This window comes from Artemia franciscana, chromosome 5 (genome assembly GCF_032884065.1).
Source record: "Artemia franciscana chromosome 5, ASM3288406v1, whole genome shotgun sequence".
In the NCBI taxonomy this organism is placed as follows: Eukaryota; Metazoa; Arthropoda; class Branchiopoda; order Anostraca; family Artemiidae; genus Artemia; species Artemia franciscana.
This window is the reverse complement of record NC_088867.1, coordinates 46,517,444-46,541,566: the sequence shown is the minus strand read 5'-3', so window position 1 is coordinate 46,541,566 and position 24,123 is coordinate 46,517,444. Positions and strand designations below refer to the sequence as shown.

General features: G+C 33.4%; 1 protein-coding gene and 1 long non-coding RNA gene across 3 annotated transcripts in view; one reads left to right on the top strand and one right to left on the bottom strand.

The window, feature by feature from the left end:
* The window catches only part of LOC136027496 (zwei Ig domain protein zig-8-like), a 315,403-nt gene that overhangs the window by 92,680 nt on the left and 198,600 nt on the right, over positions 1–24,123 (bottom strand). The window lies entirely within an intron of this gene.
* LOC136027498 (uncharacterized) lies at positions 17,999–19,139 on the top strand. Its single transcript, XR_010617612.1, has 2 exons — positions 17,999–18,693; positions 18,789–19,139. It is a non-coding gene; the product is annotated as an uncharacterized LOC136027498 (long non-coding RNA).

The window sequence follows — 24,123 nt, the reverse complement described above, 5'->3', positions numbered from 1 at the left end:
TTAGTTTTCTTTTTCTCCTTTATTTTTCAGTTTTTTTTCCTTTTTTAGTTTTTTTTTTTAGTTTTTATTTTTTTAGTTTTTTAGCTTTTTTAGTTTTTTATTAGTTTTTTTAAGTTTTTACCTTTTTTTAAGCCAAGGTTCGAACCTGGAACCTCTTGAACTTAGAACCTGGAACATAACGCCTTATCAACTCAGCTACATCGGCTTGAATACATTCGTTTTTGAATTGGTATATGATGAAATAATTCAGGCGTCATATGCGACAAACACGACGTCACTCGACAGACAGACAGACAGACAGACAACTTATATATATATATATATATATATATATATATATATATATATATATATATATATATATATATATATATATATATATATATATGTATAGATAAAACAATTTAAGTATTATAATTAAGATTAATTTTAGAATATGATTATGTTTAAATATAGAATAATCATCTTAAATATTAGTACACTAAGTGTGGACCAATTCTTCCAAATGTATTTTTGGATCATAATTACTGTTCTTATCAATGGTTATTTCAAAACTTTTGAGAAAGATGATTATTGTCTAATGAAAACGTTTAGTTTAAAACAGTCTTCTATCATAATAAAAAAATAGGTCATTGTTCCTATTACCTGAACAATTATTTAGGGTCATGAAACTATTGTTAATAGATGCATTTTGACTTTTTGAACATCTTTTCTCTCTCGCAAAACTACCGCAAACTCACTGTTATGGAGTTATTCCGGCCCAAATATCCTGTATTTACACATATAGAATTGCAATCATTTCCGTTTTCGTTGATCGCATATTTGAAATCGCGAATCTGTAATAGTTTAGAAACAAATTTGGGCTATATATTTGCACATCAGGGGGTGGGGGTAAAGTATAGCATTATACTGAATACGTAAGCTAACCATTGCTGTATTTAATATATGCTATGTTTTACCCCCCCCCCTAATGTGCAAATATATAATAACTCCATAACGGTGAGTTTGTGGTAGTTTTGAAAGATAGAAAAGATGTTCAAAAAGTCAAAATGCATCTATTAACAATAGTTTCATGATCCTAAACAATTGTCTAGGTAATAGGAACATTGACCAAAAAATATAGGTTCGTTCCACACAGGGATCTTAGTTGTTTGCTGCCACTTCTTGAAGTGGTAACTCTTTTTTCTTTGTTGGCTCTCAACCTATCAATAATCAGGAGTGTTTACACAATACGGAGGGGATAGGGTTATTTTTGCTAGCTTCCTTAAGGTTAATCATTCTTTAAGGTTTTACAATTTTTTTTAATAATTTGCATACAATAATATTGGCAAATTTCTCCCTTCCTCTTTCGGAGAAATAAACTACTGAACATAGACGCTGGTAAATTTGTTTTGGTACGTTAAAACCAAATTTTCCTTTGGCTCCGTCTCCCCACCCAAACGAAAACCCCCCTTTTTAAACAGTTATTTTCATTTCTGTTTAAAAGGGGCACTATTTGCATTTTTTTGGAGTTTTGCCGTCCTCCTACAAGAACATGTTTGGAAAGGGCAAATTTTTATAGCTGAACTTGAATACAGAATGAGTTGAATTTTAATTTCTTTGGCTTATATTGAGTTGTACGAAAACAATTACAGATAAAGAAGCTTATATAAATAACACAACACTGGCGAAGAGAAATCAAAGAGATTTTTTACTTCAATATTTTGTTTTGTTTTAGCACTAGAACATATAAATAAATTTTGGATTTTTAGGCTTGCAAGAAAATTAAACATAAATATTATTGACATCAAAAGCTTCCAAATAAATATCTCTTTGAGTTGAACTATATACCTTTTTTTCTTACATTCAAAATTTAGTGGAATCCCAACACATTTTGTACAATGCAGGCTCAACATATTTGTCTTTTTTACTTTTTTCAGATTTTTCGATATTTTATTTTTATTTGACAAAATCATAAATGTTTTATTGTAATTTGTAGGCTTGTTGGAAATTAAAAAAACTTGAAATCAGACTTTCTTAGCAATGAACTACTAATTTTTTTTTTGTATTTAAATCTAAACTTAATGAGAGTCAAACACAATATATAAAATATATACTAACTTCTTTTGCATTTGAAATTTTTCTTATAAATTTTTGGCTTAATATTATACTTTTTATTTTAGAGCAACAAATATAAACATTCTTTTAAGGCTGTAAGCTTGTAAGAGAATTACACAATATAATTGATACCTAAATCTTTCAAAATAAATTTCGTGGCTATGAACAACTAAAAGTAATTTTTGATACCACCAAATTTAATGAACGTCAACCACAATTTGTCAAACACATAGCTACTCTGTGTTGCTTTTCTTTGTAGTAATCGTAGCCTCATATTTGCAAGTCACACAATTTGTCACACAATTTGTCAAACACATAGCTACTCTGTGTTGCTTTTCTTTGTAGTAATCGTAGCCTCATATTTGCAAGTCACACAATTTGTCACACAATTTGTCAAACACATAGCTCCTCTGTGTTGCTTTTCTTTGTAGTAATCGTAGCCTCATATTTGCAAGTCACACAATTTGTCACACAATTTGTCACACAATTTGTCAAACACATAGCTACTCTGTGTTGCTTTTCTTTGTAGTAATCGTAGCCTCATATTTGCAAGTCACACAATTTGTCACACACATAGCTACTCTGTGTTGCTTTTCTTTATAGTAATCGTAGCCTCATATTTGCAAGTCACACAATTTGTCACACAATTTGTCACACAATTTGTCAAACACATAGCTACTCTGTGTTGCTTTTCTTTGTAGTAATCGTAGCCTCATATTTGCAAGTCACACAATTTGTCAAACACATAGCTACTCTGTGTTGCTTTTCTTTGTAGTAATCGTAGCTTCATATTTGCAAGTCACACAATTTGTCAAACACATAGCTACTCTTTGTTGCTTTTCTTTGTAGTAATCGTAGCCTCATATTTGCAAGTCACACAATTTGTCACACAATTTGTCACACAATTTGTCAAACACATAGCTACTCTGTGTTGCTTTTCTTTGTAGTAATCGTAGCCTCATATTTGCAAGTCACACAATTTGTCACACAATTTGTCACACAATTTGTCAAACACATAGCTACTCTGTGTTGCTTTTCTTTGTAGTAATTGTAGCCTCATATTTGCAATCAACAAGCTCGAGGATCCTTTCATACACATTATAAACGAAAGGTGAAGTATAAGCAAGCGTAATTTGAGTCACCATATTTTCTTGCTTTTTTCAGATATCAGAGAGTCATATCACAATATTAACCTTAAAAGATGCGTTTTGAGTTACATTACAACGCTGACAGTCAAAATCATTTCGATGTTTTGCTATTTTTAAATTATACGACATGGAATGACGACATGGAATAACATATCCAACGCCTTTTTTAACGGAAGTTTCAAATAAATACTTCATTACTATTAAATACTAAATTAACTAACTGTCAGGTCTTATTCAGGGGATAATTTGTGGATTCTAATGCTCCATAGCATTCTTGGAACCAAAAAAACTATCATTTTTCAACCGTCAATTCACCTTCCATTTTAAATTTGCAACAAGAAAACAATCGAACTTTTTTGTTGTTGAAATACGATAGAATGTTGACATAATGTCAAGATTTCAGAAATTGAATGCTTGCTGTGTCTACGGAGAATCAAATAAACGGCGAAGTTCCTTGTCGTGCCAACAGAGATGCAAATTTAAGCGTGGCCATAATCGTCGTTAACTATCCCAAAAGTCATACATTTTGACTGTGGTACATTTTAGAAATTAATTTGAGGGTTTTTGGAATTCCTATTCAAAATCTAGCCAAAATCTATTCCTGTTGATGGTTCTTTTTGTTTTTAGTTGATAGGTTATTAAGTGACTCGTCAGTATTGTACAATATTTTTCTTATTCATATAAATGTTTTCTATTGCTCCATTCAAAATAAAAAACAAAAATTAGAGCGTGGGTAATCACAAAATTGTTTCTAGAATTAAGTTTTATTCTACCTATAGTTCGCTTTTTTAGGCTATCCATGATCCCAAAATGTAGCCTCGTTTAAACTCGATTTCTGTATATATGTTACGGTGAATGTTTGAAATTCGTGAATGTTGACATTCATCACTGAATATCAGAAATAGATTATTTTTTTTTTTATTCACCTTGGATTTAGTCAGTGTTGCCAGACACCTTTTTCAATTTCATGCAAGGTTTGATGATTACAGGTTAAGTTAGATAAGGTTTGGTTAGGTTAGCATATGTTAGGTTTCTAACCAATTTCTAAGATTTATAACCTAATTAAACCTATTCTAACCTAACCTAAACTGATATATCAAACCTAATTCTAATTTTTAACATCATAGGTAGCATAAGACTGAAAAGTTGAATCGCAAAGCTAATTGAATCCAAACAGAGAAAAAAGGAATTTCAGATTTCGATACATTCACGGTAATATATATACTACAAAAATCCATCAGCATTATATAAATATCATTATAAAGCAATCAACCTGAAATTTCGTTTAATACGCCATTGCCTGTAACCAGCTATCCATATAATTCCTGGTCTCTCCTTTGCTATATGCCCGCCCAGAGTGCACTGGGAGGAGTAAATGCACTGCCACAATTTGGCAATGAAGTAGATATGAGCTTTGCTACAGCTATACTGGAGTTGCGGTGCAGAATCGTCCTATCTAAGCCCTTGAGACATTCTTGACGTACCACAGCTATTTTGAAAGGGTGTGCCATATTAATAATAATAATAACGATGATAATAATAATAATAATAATAATAATAATAATAATAATAATAATAATAATAATAATAATAATAATAATAATAATAATAATAATAATAATAATATTAATAATAATAATCATAAAAATATTAATAATGATAATAATTAATAATAATAACAATAATAATAATAATAAAAACACTTTTACATAAAAAACAAACAACAAATTAAACTAAAATAAATTAATACTTTTTAAAGAAAACGCTCAAGATGTGCAGCTGCAATCCTGACAAACATTAAATAAATAAAAAAGTTTTTTTTAACTGAAAGTAAGGAGCGACATTAAAACTTAAAACGAACAGAAATGACTCCGTGTATGAAAAGGGCTGCTCCTCCCTCAACGTCCCTCTCTTTACGCTAAAGTTTTACTCTTTCTCTCAATTCTACTTTATTAAAGAGTAATAAACTTTAGCGTAAAAAGCGGGACGTTGAGGGAGGACCAGCCCCTTTCATACACGGGGTAATTTCTGTTCGTTTTAAGTTTTAATGTCGCTCCCTACTTTCAGTTTTGAAAAAATGTGTTTTTATTTAATATCTGAACGTTTTTGAATTAATGTATGTTTTTATTTTGGCTCTCCTCAAATGAATAATTAAAACAAATTTTGCGTATTATTATTTTTTTTTTTTGCTAAATGGCTTCCTCTTAGTTTTGATCAAACGATCTTGAGAAAAAGGGAGGCAAAGGAGGCCTAGTTGCCCTCAAATTTTTCGGTTACTTAAAAAGGCAACTAGAATTTTTAATTTTTAACGAACGTTTTTATTAGTAAAGATTATAGATAATTTACAAATTAACTTACGTAACGAACTTCTATATTCGTATTTTCAATATATATATGAGGGGGTTTACCCCCTCGTTTTTACCTCACTCTTTACGCTAAAGCTTTAATTTTGTCCCAATTCTTCAAGATTGACCCCTGAATCAGAAAGGCTGTAGAATAAACAGTTGAAACTACTTAAAATACTTTAGCGTAAAGAGCGAGCTATTTTAGAAGAGATGGACCCCCACATGCGTAATAATCTCTGTTCGTTTTAAGTTTTAATGCTGGTCCTTACTTTCAGTTGAAAAAACTTTTTTGTATTTATTTTTCCGTTGCTTTTTCAAAAATAATGCTAGAAAATCCTGTGCCCCCTTCATGGAATTTATCTTCTCCCATGGAAAATTCCTCCAAGGGAAGATCCTCCCACGTAGCCCCCTCCCCTCCCCCCGAACCAAAAAATCATCCTGAAAAGGTCTGTACACTTCCAAATAATCATTACTGTATGTAAACGCTGGTCAAAGTTTGTAACTTGCAGCCCTTCCCTGGGGACTTTGGGGCAGTAAGTGAGCCCCAAAGACATATTTATTATATTTTTCAACTATGTTGAACAAAATGGCTATCGCAAAATTTTGATCTGTTGACTTTCGGAAAAAATGAGCCTGGGAGGGGGCCTAGATGCCCTCCAGTTTTTTGGTCACTTAAAAAGGGAATTAGAACTTTTAATTTCCATTAGAGTGAGCCCTCTCGCGACATTCTAGGACCACTTGGTCGATACGACCAAGGTCTTCTGGTCTTCTGGCAAAAAATACTAAGTTCCACATTTTTGTAGATAAGAACTTAAAACTTCTATAGTAACGTTCTCTGATACGCTGAATGCGATGGTGGGATTTTTGTTAAGATCGTATAACTTTTAGGGGGTGTTTCCCCCTATTTTCCAAAACAAGCCAAATTTTCTCAGGCTCGTAACTTTTGATCCGTAAGACTAAATTTGATGATACTTATATATGTAAAATCAACATAAAAATCCGATTCTTTTGATGTAGCTATTGGTATCAAAATTCTGTTTTTTAGAGTTTCGTTTACTATTGAGCCGGGTCGCTCCTTACAGGAGAGGAGAGGACAGCCCCCTCATACAAGTACCAATTAAAATATTCTTAAATATATACAAATTTAAAACGAACAGAAATTGTCTCCTGTATGAGGGGGCTGTCCTCAATATCTTGAGTCCTTCTTGTCTTCGATATCTCCTCAATATCTTGCTCTTTACGCTAAAGTTTGACTTTTGTCCCAATTCTTTAAGAAAGAATCCGTAAACATTGGTTCATTTAATTATAATAATAAGCTTTTTTAAACGTTCTAAGAAAATTTCGCGTAAAGAACAACGTATTGAAGAGAGGGCAGACCCCTTGATATAAGCAATAATTTCTGTTTGTTTTAAGTTTTGATGTACTCCTTACTTGAAGTTGAAAAAAAAAACTTTTTTTATTTAATTTCTGACCGTTTTCCTACGTGGAAAATTCCTTCTTCCCATTGACAATCCCTTCATGGAAAGTTATTACCACGTTAAATATCCTCTGTAAGGAAAACTCCTCTCAGACAGTTCATTCTAGCTGAAAATTCCCCCAAAAAAATTTGTTGCGGACGGTTCCAGGTGAAATTTTTTCCTAGCGCACTTTCATTTGAAAAAGGTTTTTATTTGAAAAAATTGTTTTTAAAAATGCAGGAAATCCCTTCCAGTGTGGAAAAGTTGTTCGCAAATATCCCCTTCCCCTTGTAAAAAGTTGTTCCCGCAGAAAATTCCCTCTTTAGAATTTATCCCATGGAACAAACCCAAATGGTAAATTAATCACGTGCAAATTCCCCCTCCAATGGGAAAATACTCTAGAAAACTCAAACCAAGTAAAATTTTCCCCTAACATATCCACATGTAAAACTGAGTTGGCAAACAGAAATTAAAACTAATAAAAAGAAATTCGTACGGAAAGTGTAAAATACCCTTGGCAAGTTCCCCCTCCAGAAACTTCCCACCCCTTGGGAAATTCTCCTCGTGGAAAATCCCCCCAGAGGAAACTTCAACCTCCCCCCCCCCACCGAGCCCGAAAAATGAATGAATGTTTCCCAATAACAAATACTATACGTAAATAATGGGCAAATTTATACTTAAAGACCGTTCTCCAGAGGCCGTGGGGTCATGTTATCTCCAAAGGCATAGTTATTGAGTGTTTCCACTATACTGAATAAAATGGCTATCTCGAAATTTTGGTTGGACGACATGGAGGAAAAGGGAGGATGGGAGTGGGGCTAGCTGCCCTCCAATCTTTTTAGTCACTAAAAAATGCACTAGAACTTTTAAATTTCGTTCAAATGGGCCTTTTCTCGATATTCTAGGACTACTGGTTCGATGTGATCACCCCTGGGGAAAAAAATAAACACACACCCTCCCAGGGATCTTTTTTTTGGCAAAAAATACAAATTCCACATTTTTGCAAAAGGGAGCTTGAAACTTCTTAAACAGGGTTCTCATATATGCTGAATCTTATAATGTGATTTTCATTAAGATCACTTGACTTTTAGGGGGTGTTTTCCCCTTTATTTAAAATCTGGCAAACATTCTCAGGCGCATAGCTTCTTATGGGTAACACTGGACTTAATGAATATTATATGTTTAGAGCCAGTATAACAAGCCAATTCTTTTGATAAATCTATTGATACCAGAGTTCGAATTTTTAGAATTTCGATTACTATTGAGCCTTGTCGTGCCTTAAGGCGTATCAAACAGTTCGTGGTAACGAACTGTAGTAAGGAGCGACCCGGCTCAATAGTAACGAAAACTCTAAAAAATTGAATTTTGATATCAATAGCTACATCAAAAGAATCGCATTTTAATGCTGATTTTAAATATATAAGTTTAATCAAGTTTAGTCTTACCCATCAAAAGTTAGGAGCCTGAAAAAATTTGCCTTATTTAAGAAAATAGGGGGAAACACCCCCTAAAAGTCGTAGAATCTTAACGAAGTTTGACTCTTTGCCACAATTCTATTTTTTAAAACAATTAAAAGCTTTAGCGTAAAGAGCGAGGGATTGCGGAGGGGACAACCCATTTCATATACGGAGTAATTTCTGTTCGTTTTAAGTTTTAATGTCGCTCCTTACTTTCAGCTAAAAATTTTTTTTTTTTATTTAATTTAGTATAAACCTATTCAATCTATTGATATCTGTGATTGCTTATCCTTCAAGTATATTATTCTTTTCGGAATGGCATTACTCGCGGTTTAATTTTTCATTGAAGATGTCCAAACTTCAATTCACCAAGTGAATAGTTCATAATCCTTTAGACAAGCTTCCATTTTATTTTCTTGCAAAGAAACACTGAGCCGGAAAACTCACTAAATAAAGAGAAAATGGTTGGCAGCCTTTTGACAGGATTTTCCAGGAAATTTACATATGTCTTCACCAGCTTACGGATTTAAATATAAGAAAACAAAAGCTGTGAAGCAAATTTGAAAAACTGTTGAACCAAACGAAATTATATTGCCTTTATTTGGATGTGAGTTGGATCTGCAATTGAAGTATATAATTTTTAATGATATCAGCAACATAAAATGTGAAAATTGAAACAAAAAAATATTTTAGTTTTACCCTTATAAGAGGTGGAAGAGGTGCTACTTTTGCTATTTGCTGTCACTATACTAACTACAACATAGCATGTAATTAATGGTGGTTTAAACCAGGAACCTTATAAGAGTGACAACTGGCCCTCATTTCGGAAAACAAAATAAGCAACTTTATTTGACCTGAGACTGTTGTATACTTGTCTTTTCAGGCACATTAAAAAAGTGAGGGTAGAAAAAGCATAATTCTGTCCCTAGTAGGCCTACCATTTTAAAATCAATTGAAATTTCTATCCTAATCCCACATTGTGAAAGTTGCATACGACTTTCAATAGAAATCTTTGAAAGTAAAAAATGCTAATTAATTATCCCTTACAGGAAATTCCGGATTTAATCCTATTACATTGTGGATGTAACTTCGTCAAATATTTAATTTTCTTTGTTTTTTAACCTTTTGATGAAATCGTCAGAGGCTATATTATAATTGACATCCGTAACTTACCACGCTGAAGTGACAAAAACCAAAAACCTTATCAGTTTCACATTTTTGGGAGGTTTAATATAATATTATATTAAAGGTTGCTGGCAAGCTGTATTTGATGAGTGTAAAACTTAAAAAAACTATTGATTATCTTATGTTTTTTAGGTTTATCTTCCAGAGGCGCCATTTGGGGGGGGGGGGTCAAGGGTGGGCAAATGCCCACCCCAGATTTTCCAGGGGGCCCAAGCTTCCACCACAGAGGGCCCTTTTCCGGCCATAATTATCCATTATGTCCAACATAATCCATTGTGTTCAAATGATTTGAACTAACTGCACGCCTATTAGCCAAAGAGCGTAATTACCTGACGACCCTTGGGGTAATTATGCTATTTTCTATTAATCATTGTAAACTTTGAAAGTAGGTTAGATTCATAATAAAAGTCTCAAGTTCTGTCAAATGCCCCATGCTCACCCCAAGATTTGGCCCAAATAGTGCCTCTGTTATATTCCCTGTGAAAGTTTCGTGCGTCATTTTTTGTAGTCCTGCCTATTAAAATCTCAACTTAATGCTAGAATCTTATAATTTATTTTGTCTGATTTTTAAGCTTGAAAAATAGTTTGAAAATTCGCAAAAAAGGCGAGTTTCTTATTTATCTAAGCAAGTTTAAATCATTCTGTAAGGAAAGGTAACATCATTATTCTAGCTCAATGAATGGAAAGACCTGAAACTGATTACTCCTGTGATATATGCATCTTTTCTTCTCGGTACAGATCACAGCTGGATATTTGTCATAAAATAACATATTTCCATGGAAAAATGAACCTTAGGTAAAAGAAATTAATCGGGACCATGTAATACGTAAGATTTTGTGGAAATTCAGGTTTGAATTGACCCCACAGCTGTCAAAACAACTCATTAAAAAAAAAAATATTGGATTGTGCCCGTGGAAGTTCCCGATGCTAACACTGATTTCTGCAAATTCAGCTAACAAACATTTTATAGCTACTTGAACCTGTTGTCGAGATGGTAAGGCTTTTATATTTATTTTAAAATAAAAATTATAAGGACTTTAATGTATAGATAAGCAATACTTTTTCTGGCAGTCTTCAATTTTATTTAATTGTATAGAAATATGGAGCTGTAATATTTTTAACTATTTTATATCTTGGAACAATATATGTTCCTAACTTAATTTATGAAGGTTGAATATCAGAAATTATCGAGGTTTCAGCTCGAGGGCGAAACTGACTTTCTTCTCGAATCCTGTTTTTCTTCATATTCTTATTTCTACTTAGTACCTCTATGACACTTATGCTTATCATTGGCTTTTCTACATCACTCCTTGGAAATATTCTACATGCCTTGGACGTAATTGAAATTTTCTGGTTTTGAGCTAATGCTAAAAGTGAAATTAGGACCTGTCCTTGAAATCGCATTCATTGCTATTGTCAGTTACGACCATGGGCATGGCAACGGTCTCAAAGTTTTTTTTTTTTTTTTATATCATCAAGTTGCCTGAAGTCTCAAATGGTAGTAATTTGAGAAAGATTAAAAATGTTTTGGCAGGTAAGACAACAGCAGCTTCTTGTTGGTAAAAGTGATCTTTAGTAGGGCTCCATTAATATTCGAAGATCTTAGGGTGTGCGTTGATATCAACCGTTGGGCTGGCTCAACCAAGAGTTCAAGAAGTCGTATTTTTGTTACCAAAAATGCCATTCTCGCAGATTCCTGCCACAGATTAAGCTGAACTTATCAAATATATTGACGCCGAGTACATACTAGATGTCACAAAAGTAAGCGTGGACTCTGGTCAGATTGGGACCAAGTAGCCTATTGGGCAATATTATAGGGTTATATCGGTATTTTTGCTCAAAACTGGGGATGGAAGAAACCCAAAAGTTTGTGAGACCCCCGAAATTCGAAAGAAATGGAAGAGACCCCAAAATTTGAATGCGCTGAGTCAGAATATGAAGTCCATTTTGATTCTAAGTAGCCCAGTAGTCGTAAATCCAGCCAAAATATGAAAAATTCAATTTTTGTTTAAATTGATTTTTTTCTTTCAAACATTAATAATTCTCGCATCGTTCTGCTATGTTAATGCAATAAATATGAAAGTAGGACAATATGGCTGAAATATAATCTCTCTTCTAGGTCCCAGGGTGTCTAAACAAAATCTTGGCTGAATCAGATCCTGATCTTTCGTCTGAATCTAATACAGAATGGAAGCCTAAGATATTGAACTGTCTATCGGACTGAATAAAAATGTAAATTACACATAGCTAATTGTTTGTATATGGAACTCGGAGAAAGTTCATGTAGTAGAAGCCGAAAGACTGAATAATGTAAAGTAACTGGTGACAATATCAGTGCAGCCGAAGATTTAGAATTAAATAACAGTGCCATTGATTTAAATATAGGAACGTCTGGTGTTACTCCACTCTTATTCGATCAGTCAGTATAGAAACTCATTGATCACTAAGATACTTCCACAGCAGAAGTAGTTATCGACTGAAAAAATTGAAAAAATTCATTCCAGGAAATAAAAGAAAAGCTGTGAGGAAAAGCTGTGGGTTGCGAGTGCAGATTCAAGTTATAACAAACTTAGTGAAAAGGAAAAACAGAGCATCTTTAATGGGTTTTAGAAACTAGGAAGAGAAAGAGGGAACAGGGATGTGCAAAGGTAGTTTATTTTGGCTAGTATAAAAGTAGTACCGACCAAAAGGAAAACCACTGGGACAGATTCTCGAAGCGACAACTCATTCTTTTAGAGCTTCACTGTTAACGGCGTTCAGAAACTAGTTTGTAAGAAAACTTCCTTGGGATTTTGAATCTGGGAGACAATTTTATCCTGAATGTTTTGAAAAACAAGTCACCTATCTCGTTATCTCAACCAGATCTGAGGAACAAAAGCAGCCCGAGGAATCAAAATTTGTAACAGATCGTGTCAAGTGGTTCCCAGCGGTCAATTACCACCACTGTAGATTCAACTCAACTAAAAAGTACTTGAGTGCAGACCTTAGCCACCCAAAAGAGCACAATCTTTACACAGAAAAATACCAGGCTACCAGGCAACGTTTACCTGTCATCAAAACAAATTTTGCAGAGAGAGAGCCTGAAGTCCATGAACCTAACCTTCCCCCAAGCAAAAAAGGACCGGTGCTCTGCATGTCGTCGTTTTGATAATTTACCAGCAGATAGGAAACAGGAAGAATCTAAACTACATGCTGCTCATTTGAACCGGACAAAACGTGCTAGAGAAATGAATAATATGATTAAAGAATATACTATAAATGGAGAGGAAGGTTACGAGAATTTCGTGCTTCTAAACATGGACCTACAAAAAGTTCTTGAAACTCAACAAGCTCAAACAGGACCTATTTTTCAAAAAAAGGAAACTAGCAATTTATTTCATGACTATCTGTGATTTAAGAAAGAGAGATGAGTACTGTCACTTGTGGAACCAGACGACTGGAGTGTAATGAGCAGATGAAGCTGCAACCATTTTGTTTTGACATATGCTCAAAAACAAGGAAATCAGAAATTTCATCTGGGTTACAAACTGCGGCGGTGGGCAGTTTCGGAACTAGTTTGTTATGGGCATGTTTTTTTATCCTATTCGGATTCTACCCCAAATTGATGAAATTAGTCACGTGTTTCTCGAAAGCAGGCATATACAACAAGAATGCGGTGCAATACACTAGTGCATAAAAAGGGCCAGGAAAAACATCCCAATTTACAGTTTCGATGGATGGAGCAGGGTGTGTCGCGTGGCCAAGGCCAATCGCAGGCGGTATGAAGTTGAAGTGATAGACGACCACGAATACTTTATTAACTTTCACGAAATTGGTGAATTCATTGTTTAAATAGAAAAAAAGGTGTCACCTTAAGCAGTGATACGGAGACTGTGAAATTGAATTCCATTAAATGGCTCGAGTACAGCATGAATGCTGCTGACCAAGTGCGGTATCGTTGTGACTATGACTCCAAGTTTTTTGTACTAAAGGTGAATGAATCACAAACACGAAAAGAGAAAGAGTTAGAAATGGGACCATAAGAAAACTGTCTTCCTACAAAGCAGCGCACAGCCTCGGTTCTGTTCCATTGATGGATGCCATGCCAAAGAGCTACAAGCCACTGATACCATTGTCAAAGGAAGAATTCAAGGATCTCACTGACCTTTACCAGACTCTGGTTATCCCAATAATTCACAGTTTTTACAGGTCTTAGCCTCATGCCAACAACATTCGAGATCCCCTTAATGAATCTGACGTCGAAAAAGATGATGAAAACTACGAATAAATATGTTCTGTTTTTCTTAAATATTTGAAGTTAAATAAACAAAGCATAGCAAAAGATGTAACTGCATTTAGGCTACATTTTTGTTTCTCAGCTAAAGTCTTAGCTGCAGAATAGTTTACCAGGTAAAAATATTCGCAAATGTACGTATACCATTAAATAATACACCCGAATATTACCGCTCATGAATTTTTTAAAAATTTTCTCGTCACTTTTCTGATTTGCGGAAATTTCTTAACATTATTTTCCTTCTACTGTAGAATTATGGTTTTGTCAGTTACGACTTTGGCTAAAACGCTGCAGAAATATAGAAATGATCAACGACATATATTCAAGGAAAAATGTGATGGGCTCATGAAACGTGTAAAACAAACTAATGAAATTCAGGCACACTGTTCAATCCAGAAATATAGGACAGTGATCCTTCTTTTCCAAAGGTTATCAGCTAGACTGTAAAGGTTATCAGAAAGCAGTTCCAAGAAAACAGTATTATCCCCCTGCATCTGATTGGTGACAGGCGAAAGTGCTCAATTTTTGGATGAGAGGTATCTGGTTTTGACAACAAACTATGAGATTCATATACTTTCTATTCTGATTCAACGATTCTGTTAGTACAATATTGAGAGATAATAGCAATTAACAAACGAAGATTGAGGATGCAAAGATCAAATATCCAGCTTATATAGGGTGATCTAAAATATTCAGACTTACGTATAGGCCTACCATTTGTTTTCTGTTCCATTAATTATACACACTAAAAATCAGCGCACAATCAGAATTATCAAGTCTGTCCTATGTTGACCTATATGATTTCAGCCAAATCTATAATAATTACTTCACTCAATGAAAATTACAAAACCTAGAGAAAATAGATATTGAATTTAGGTACCAATTCCCTTTGTTTCCTTATAATTCTCTTATTTTAATTCTGTTTTAATTCTTATTTTAATTTAATAATTAAATTAAATAATTAAATAATTAATTTTCTTATAGACACCTGATTTTCTCTCATTATTTAGCCATCATTCGAAAAATTAAGATAAACCAAAAATACTATTATGAAAACACACTCATCAGTAACAAAAATCATTACTTGATATTAAATCGTTTTATAAACTTTATTGTGGATATTTTATGTTTAGTCGGCCCTACAGACCCCTCCCAATTTCTTAAATATACCCTATCTTTTTCTTATTCCTCTCCTTGTCACACTTAAATTTTGCACACAGTTCAAATAACTTTTACTCCCTCGGCAAAATATGATTTTAATCCCTTTTCGCATGTGATACGATCTGGAACAAATATCCTGCTGAGGCCTCGTAGGCATATCTCTTTAACAAGTTATTAAACAAACAAAAAAAGAGCTTTTTTAACTGAAAGTAAGGAGACACCAAAACATAAAACGAACAGAAAATATTCTGTATATTAAGGATACAAGATCCTTGCAGTAAATTTTTTATTGTTTTAAAAAGAAATGTTGTGAAGAAGAGCCAAATTTTAGCGCAAATAGCGGGCGTTGAAGAGGGGACAGCCCCTTTCATATACGGAGTTTAAGTTTTGATGTCACTCCTTGCTTTCAGTTAAAAGAAAATGTTTTTTTATTTAATATCTGAAAGTTTTTGAATTAATGAAGGTTTTGACGATTGCTCATCGTACATGAATAATTTAAGCAAAATTCGCATATTGATTTTACTTTTTTATACTAATAATAACCCAATTTTGATTTTTGTTTCAGCTATTTAAGTTTTGATGCTGTTCCTTACTTTCAGTTGAAAAACCTGTTTTTTATATAATTTCTGATCGTTTTTTAAATAATGATGGGAAATCAAGCACCCCCTTTATGGAAAATTATCTTTCCCCATAGAAAACTCCACCATGGAAAGATCCTCCTACATGATTCCCCAGATCTGTCCCCCCCCCCTACTCACCAGAAAAAATATGCCCTGAAAACGTCTTTATCCTTTTAAATAACGAAGAGTATATGTAAACAACGGGCGGAGTTCACAACATCCAGTCCTTCCCCCGGGGATTTTCGGGGATTAAGTCATTCTCGAAGACATAGTTGTTAGATTTCTTTTACTATGCTGAACAAAATGACTTTATAAAAACTTTGATAGGGTGACTTTGGAAAAAAAATGAGCGTGTGAGGGGACCAAGTTGCATCTAATTTGTTTGGTCACTTGAAAAGAGGATTAGAACTTACAATTTCCGTTTGAATGAGCTCTCTTGCGATATTCTAGGACCACTTGGTCGATACGATTTCCCCTGGGAAGAAAAAAAAATAAACACACATCCATGATCTTTCTTCTAGCGAAAAATTCAAAGTTCCATATTTTTGAAGATAGAAGTTTGAAACCTCTACAGTAGGGTACCAATTACGAGATTGCAGGAGGGAGGTGATAAAATATCTACGGAGTAATATCTACGGAGTAATTAACCCCATATAATGCCCAATTCCACCCCATCGAAAAAAATCAAAAGTTTTTTATTCAAATTCTTATGCAATAAGAAGAAATTTTCCATTCATAGAAAATTTCAACTCTAGGGATTTCAAGAAAAGAACGCGACTGAATATAGTTATTAAAAAAGAAAAAATCCATTATTGGATTTAAATTTAGCAGGAATATATGAATACTGAACTTAGGAATTCTCTTTTAGTCAATCTAGACATTTCAATCTTTTAGTCAATCTAAACAGCATAACAGATTGCTTTTCACCTTGCAGTAAGCAAAGGAAACAGTAGAATACCCAATCTAAATCTATTTTTCCCTTCTGAAGCTTGTAAATTATAGGCCTATTCCTTAGATGACTATAAGTCTATTTCATACATAAAATGAAAGAGTAAAGCGATGTTAAGAGTCTATTAAGAGGAGCTCTATTAATTTCAGCTTTCGCTTACCAAATTAGAATCCCTTCGAAAATAAGAATCAATATTTCATAATAAGATAAGTTGTAACAGCTACTCATAAACTTATAAAAGATGGGGTGGGTTCTTCAAGACTGTTGGAGAAGACGTACTTCCTAATAAAGGAGAAAATATTCCAGAGAAAAATAATTTCCTAACGAAAATAGATCTGCTTTTCACGGGGTACCGAAAGCTCCAAAAGAGAAAAAAATTTTGATTTTGATTTTTCATGTTTTAGTTTTTAATATAATATTAACTTACGAGACTAAGGCTTATTCCAAATAAAAAAGTAAAACAAAGTCGAAGCTTCAAACGGAAAGATACTAAATCTACTCTATCTACTGAAATCTATCTACTAAATCTACTAATCTACTCTCTTGTCAGATTTCTCCGATAATGAAATATTACTTCCACAACAAATTTGAAAATGCAATATTACTTCCACAACAAATTTGAAAATGCACGTAGGATTACCATCAAACAATTAGTGATAACAAACTGTAGGCAAGGAGTGACCCGGCTCCGCAGCAACCGAAACTCTAAAATTTGGAATTTTGATACCAATATATATATATATATATATATATATATATATATATATATATATATATGTATATATATATATATATATATATATATATATATATATATATATATATATATATATATATATATATATATATATATGTATATATATATATATATACATATATATATATATATATATATATATATATATATATATATATATATATATATATATATATATATATATATATATATATATATATATATATATATATATATATATATATATATATATATATATATGTATATACATACATATATATATATATATATATATATATATATATATATATATATATATATATATACATATATATATATATATATATATATATGTATATATATATATATATATCTATATATATAAAAATAAGTTGTTTGTCTGTGGATGTGTGGATGGATCAGGTGACGTCACCTGAAAAAACTGGATCAGGTGACGTCAAAACTGAAAAAACTAAAAAAAGGCAAAAACTACAAAAAAAACTAAAAACTAATAAAAAAAATAAAAAGCTAAAAAACTAAAAAAACTAAAAAAAGGCAAAAACTACAAAAAAAACTAAAAAAAAAACTAAAAAAACTAAAAAAAAGGCAAAAACTACAAAAAAACTAAAAACTAATAAAAAAAATAAAAAAGCTAAAAAACTAAAAAAACTAAAAAAACTAAAAAAAGGTAAAAAACTAAAAAAAATAAAAAATAAAAAAAAACTAAAAAAAAAGGAAAAAACTGAAAAATAAGCTAAAATAAAGGTAAAAACCAATAAAAAACTAAAAAAAAAAAAGGAAAAAACTAATAAATGACGACACTCAAAGAGAAAGCGACCAGGACAAAAGGAATGTTCGATTAGCAATCAACAAAGCACCGGGACACAGGGAGTATAAATGACGACCAGGACATAAGTAAAAAAAAAAAAAAACTATCTATATATATAAAAATAAGTTGTCTGTGGATATGTGGATCGTGGATCAGGTGACGTCACCTGAAAAAACTGGATCAGGTGACGTCAAAACTGAAAAAACTAAAAAAAGGCAAAAACTACAAAAAAAACTAAAAACTAATAAAAAAAATAAAAAGCTAAAAAACTAAAAAAACTAAAAAAAGGCAAAAACTACAAAAAAAACTAAAAACTAATAAAAAAGCTAAAAAACTAAAAAAACTAAAAAAAAGGCAAAAACTACAAAAAAACTAAAAACTAATAAAAAAAATAAAAAAGCTAAAAAACTAAAAAAACTAAAAAAACTAAAAAAAGGTAAAAAACTAAAAAAACTAAAAACTAAAAAAAAACTAAAAAAGGTAAAAACTAAAAGAACTAAAAAAGAAAAAAATAAATGCACCTAAAAAAAGGTAAAAAACTAAAAAAACTAAAAACTAAAAAAAACTAAAAAAGGTAAAAACTAAAAGAACTAAAAAAGAAAAAAATAAATGACGACACTCAAAGAGAAAGCGACCAGGACAAAAGGAATGTTCGATTAGCAATCAACAAAGCACCGGGACACAGGGAGTATAAATGACGACCAGGACACAAGTAAAAAAAAAAATTAACAAAACTAAAAAGAAGGTAAAAACTACAAAAAAACTAAAAAGAAAAAAAAACTAAAAACTAATAAAAAAACTAAAAAATCTAAAAATCTAAATAAACTAAAAAAGAAAAAAAAAGGAAAAAAATAAAGGAGAAAAACAAAACTAAAAAACGAATGTATATACAGACCGGTACACCGGGATACAAATGACGACCGGGACACAGGGAATATAAATGACGACCGGGACACAGGGACACAACTACAACGGGGACACCGGGGGAAACAGGGGGATATAAATGACGACCGGGACAAAAAAACTAAAAAGAAAAAAAAACTAAAAACTAATAAAAAAACTAAAAAATCTAAAAATCTAAATAAGCTAAAAAAGAAAAAAAAAGGAAAAAAATAAAGGAGAAAAACAAAACTAAAAAACGAATGTATATACAGACCGGGACACCGGGATACAAATGACGACCGGGACCCGGGACACAGGGAATATAAATGACGACCGGGACACAGGGACACAACTACAACGGGGACACCGGGGGAAACAGGGGGATGTAAATGACGACCGGGACACCGGGACAGGGAATGGTCGATTAGCAATCACCATCAACAAAGCTCAAGGGCAATCATTAGAATCATGAGGTATAGATCTGAATACAGATTGTTTTCCCATGGACCATTATATGTTGCATGTTCAAGAGTCGGTAAACCTGACAATCTATTTATATGCAAAGACAATGGGACAGCAAAGAATGTTGTATATTCGCAAGTTTTACGTAGTTAAAACCATATATATATATCTATCTATATTCACAGGTGGGACATAGGGACACAACTACAATGGCGCGTAACTATTATGGCGCGTAACGACTTACGCGCGCGGGGGGGCTTGGGGGGGGGGGGCGCGAAGCGCCCCCACCAACTAGGTGTTGGGGTGGCGCGAAGCGCCACCCCAACAGCTAGTATATATATATATATATATATATACATATATATATATATATATATATATATATATATATATATATATATATATATATATATATATATATATATATATATATATATATATATATCAAAAGAATCGGCTTATGGTGCTGATTATAAATAAAAATTTTTTGCGAAATTTGGTTTTACTCATTAAAGGCTATGAGCCTGATAAAATTTGCCTGATTTTCAAAAAGGGAGAAACACCCCCTAAAAGGCATAGAATCTTAACAACAATTACACCCTCAGATTCGGTGTATCATAAAACACTACTGTAGAGATTTCAAGCTCCTATCTGCAAAAATGAAGAATTTGTAGTTCTGTCAGAAGAAAGATCATGGATGTGTGTGTTTTTTTTTTTCAGGGGTAATCGCATCGACCACAGTGGTCTTAGAATATCGTGTCACGACTCTTTTGAACACATATTAAAAGTTCTAGAGCCATTTTCAAGTGACCAAAAAGATTGGAGGGCAACTAAGCCCTCTTCCCTGCACATTTCCCCCAAAAATCGTCCGAGAAGAATTTTAGTATAGCCATTTTGTTTATCATGGTTAACTATACCTTTGGAGAAAGGCTTTTAAATTATAAATTTGCCCACTGTTTCTGCACAGTATTTATTATTGGGAAGTATGTATACATTGTCGGGTGGAGGGGGCTACGAACCTTTTACTCAGAATTTTCTAGGAGGAATTTTTCCAAGGGGAGGGAAGTTTCCAGATGGTGAACTTTTCAGGGGATTTAATACACTGGGGAAATTTGCTATAATTCCTATAAAAAGTCTTCTTATATATCTTGCTTTCTCTTTTCTGTCTCAATTTTGTGCGTGGTAAATTTTGTCCAGGGTAAATTTTCATCGGAATTGAATTGTCTAGAGGATATTTTCGGGGGAGTGGAATTTCTTCGTGAAGGTGCGGCCAGATTTTTTAAAACGAGAAGAAATTATGATGTATTTGAAGGGGTTTACCCCCGCCTCAACACCTCGCTCTTTGCACTTGTAAAGAATGCTTATAGTTACACTTGTCGATACAATAAAAGGTAAGTCCGACTACAGCACCGATTACGCACGCCGTTTATAATTTCTCGAACTGAACATGGTTCAACTTTCAAGCATAAAGTTTGGCATTCACCAATCAGAATCACAGGTTAAGGAATAATTTTCTGAAACTGGAAAATATGGAAGCTTTAAACGGAAGCCTACTACTTGCCGAGTGCCGGGGCCCTGCTTCGAATTTGGCTATTATTTTTTTCTTAACTGGTATATTGACAATCCTGGCCACTAAGGTGATTTAAAAACGTAACAACCTTAAGGAAAAATTTGTGTTTTGCCAGTGATCGTTGTATCGAACCAATGGTGACGCAATGATATCAAGAATAGACTCACATTGTCTGCAGTTACAAGATAAGTGACAATGAGAATCAATATATACAAGTCTGTTGTGTATTGCCCAAGCCCAGCCTCAAAATTGGCTACATAGTTTTATTTCTTCTTAAACCTGGCAAATTGACATTTCTAGCCACAAGAATGATCTCAATAGGTCTTGGCAGTAGTAGGAATGATAGTAACAGTAGTAGTAGAATGAGTAGAAGCAGTAGCATTCGGATACAAATATTTTCTTTTGGTTAGTTCAATATCTATCACAACATTCCACATATCACACAATATATCACAACAAGCCCTGCTAGCTTCAAGTTCACATACCAAACTGTTCCTAAGATATTGCTGTTACATCCTTTTCACAACCTGCATACAGACAGCGTATTGTGATTCAGTTCAAATTCACCCCTCAAAATTCCTTGAAAATGTCACCTTCATACCCTTAGGTATAGTTGCAAATGTAATCACAGTAGTCAATATATATAAAATCTATATATATAAAAATAAGTTGTTTGTCTGTCTGTCGACTGACGTCATTATAAGGATTGAGCTGTATGTCGTCATGAAGTTAGTCATCATATACCAATTCAAAAACGAATGTATTCAAGCCGAAGTAGCTGAGTTGGTAAAGCGTTATGTTCCAGGTTCTAGGTCCGAGAGGTTCCAGGTTCGAACCTTGGCTTTAGCATTAATACAAAAGAAGAAAAAAACTAAACGGGGATGCCGGGGGCACATGACGACGGGGACACAGGGAATGTTCGATTAGCAATCACCATCAACAAAGCTTAAGGGCAATTATTAGAATAATGAGGTATAGATCTGAATACGGATTGTTTTTCCCATGGACAATTTTATGTTGCATGTTCAAGAGTCGGTAAACCTGACAATCTATGTATATGCACAGACAATGGGACATTGAAGAATGTTGTATATTCGCAAGTTTTACGTAGTTAAAAACATATATATATCTATCTATATTCACAGGTGGGACACAGGGACACAACTACAATGGCGCGTAGCTAACATGGCGCGTAGTGACTTACGCGCGCGGGGGGGGGATTGGGGGGCGTGAATCACCCCCACCAACTAGGTGTTGGGATGGCGCGAAGCGCCACCCCAACAGCTAGTAGTATTAATATTTATAGTAGTAGTATTGAATAGCGGTAGGACAACTAGCAGCAGTAGTATTAATCTACTGCCTTTTGTTTATAAATTTTAAAGTTGTACATCCCTCTCATCAAATCCTTAAAGTTTCAACTTAATACAATTAGCCATTGCTATGTCGTTGCTGATATGTCCTTTTGATAACCTGTATCTTCACATAATTCTTGAAATTTTAATCTCATTACTCTTAGCCATACAGACAGTTGCTATAGAAGTAGCAATAGTAGTAGTAGTAAATGTAGAAGTAAAAGTAGTATTAGCAGTTGTATTACATATTGCCTTTTAGTGAAATGATCTACCCCTTTAAGCATTCTCTAAAAGTTCTAACTTAATACCCATATCAACTCTTGAGATACACTGTTTTGACAAAGTACAAGCACATAGCGTCTTTTGATGTATTTCAAATCTCCCTTCAATATTGTTAATGGAGTAGTGTGGTAGTAGTAATAAGTGGTAGTTGTAGTAGTATTGGTAGCATGCAAATATTGCGTTTTTGATCATCTCCCTTATCATTTTCTGAGTTTTACAAATTAATATACTCAGTTCTTCCTGTGTTACGACATTCTGTCAATCCATATACACATAAGGTGTTTTGATGTGATTTAGCACTGCCTTCAACATTCCCTGAGGCTCACCTGAATGCCCTTCGTTCTTGGAAAGTAAAATTCAAATATATCTACCTTTCTGAATGACATATACTATGCGTAAACAATGAACGAATTGCCTAACTTACAGCCCTGGTCCTGAGGACTGTTGTGCGGTCGACATCCCCAAAGGTAAAATTACTGGACCTTTCAACAATGCTGAACAAAATAGCACTCTTACAATTTCGATCGGATATGTTTTGGGGAGTGATAGGCTTGAGGAATGGCCGATTGCCCTCCATTCAATTTTGACTCTTAAAAAGGCCACTAAAATTTCCAACCTCAAATCAAATGAGCTTCATCCGATACAAATTGTATACGGCCACCCGTCCCATAGAAATCTTATATGCCCCATGGAACTAACTCCAATCCCTTGCCCATGGGCTCCATTGTGTCCAGACTAAAGATATTGTTATATGACTTTTGGACTATTGTTAACAAAATGGCTATCTCACAATTACAACTGAATGCGTTTTGGGAAGGAGCATGTCAGGGAGGGGGACTAGTTGCTCTTTATCATTTTTGACTCTTAAAAGTGAACTCGAGCTATTCATTTCCAATCAAATGAGTCTCTCTCTTAAAGTTCACACTACCAATCATTCCATAAAAAACCCTAAATGCTCCCAGGACATACCTTACAATCCTTAAATTTTAACAAATAGTTATCTCAAAATTTTTATCAGATGCGTTTGTGGAAAACACGACGTGGGGATGGCTGCCCCTGACCACTTTGACTATCAAAAAGGGTATTAAAAACATCTTATTCCCAATCCATTGAGTCCCCTCAAGAGTTTATACCACCATAAAACCTTAAAAACAATAGATTCCATAGAAATCTTATATGCCATCGGGGCACAGCTTACATCCCTTGCACTGAGAGCCATAGGGAGTCGTCATCCTCAAATACTTTCCGGACCTTTCAACTATGCTGAACAAAATAACCATCTCAATATTTTAATTAGAAGTGTTGTAGGAGTTGATAG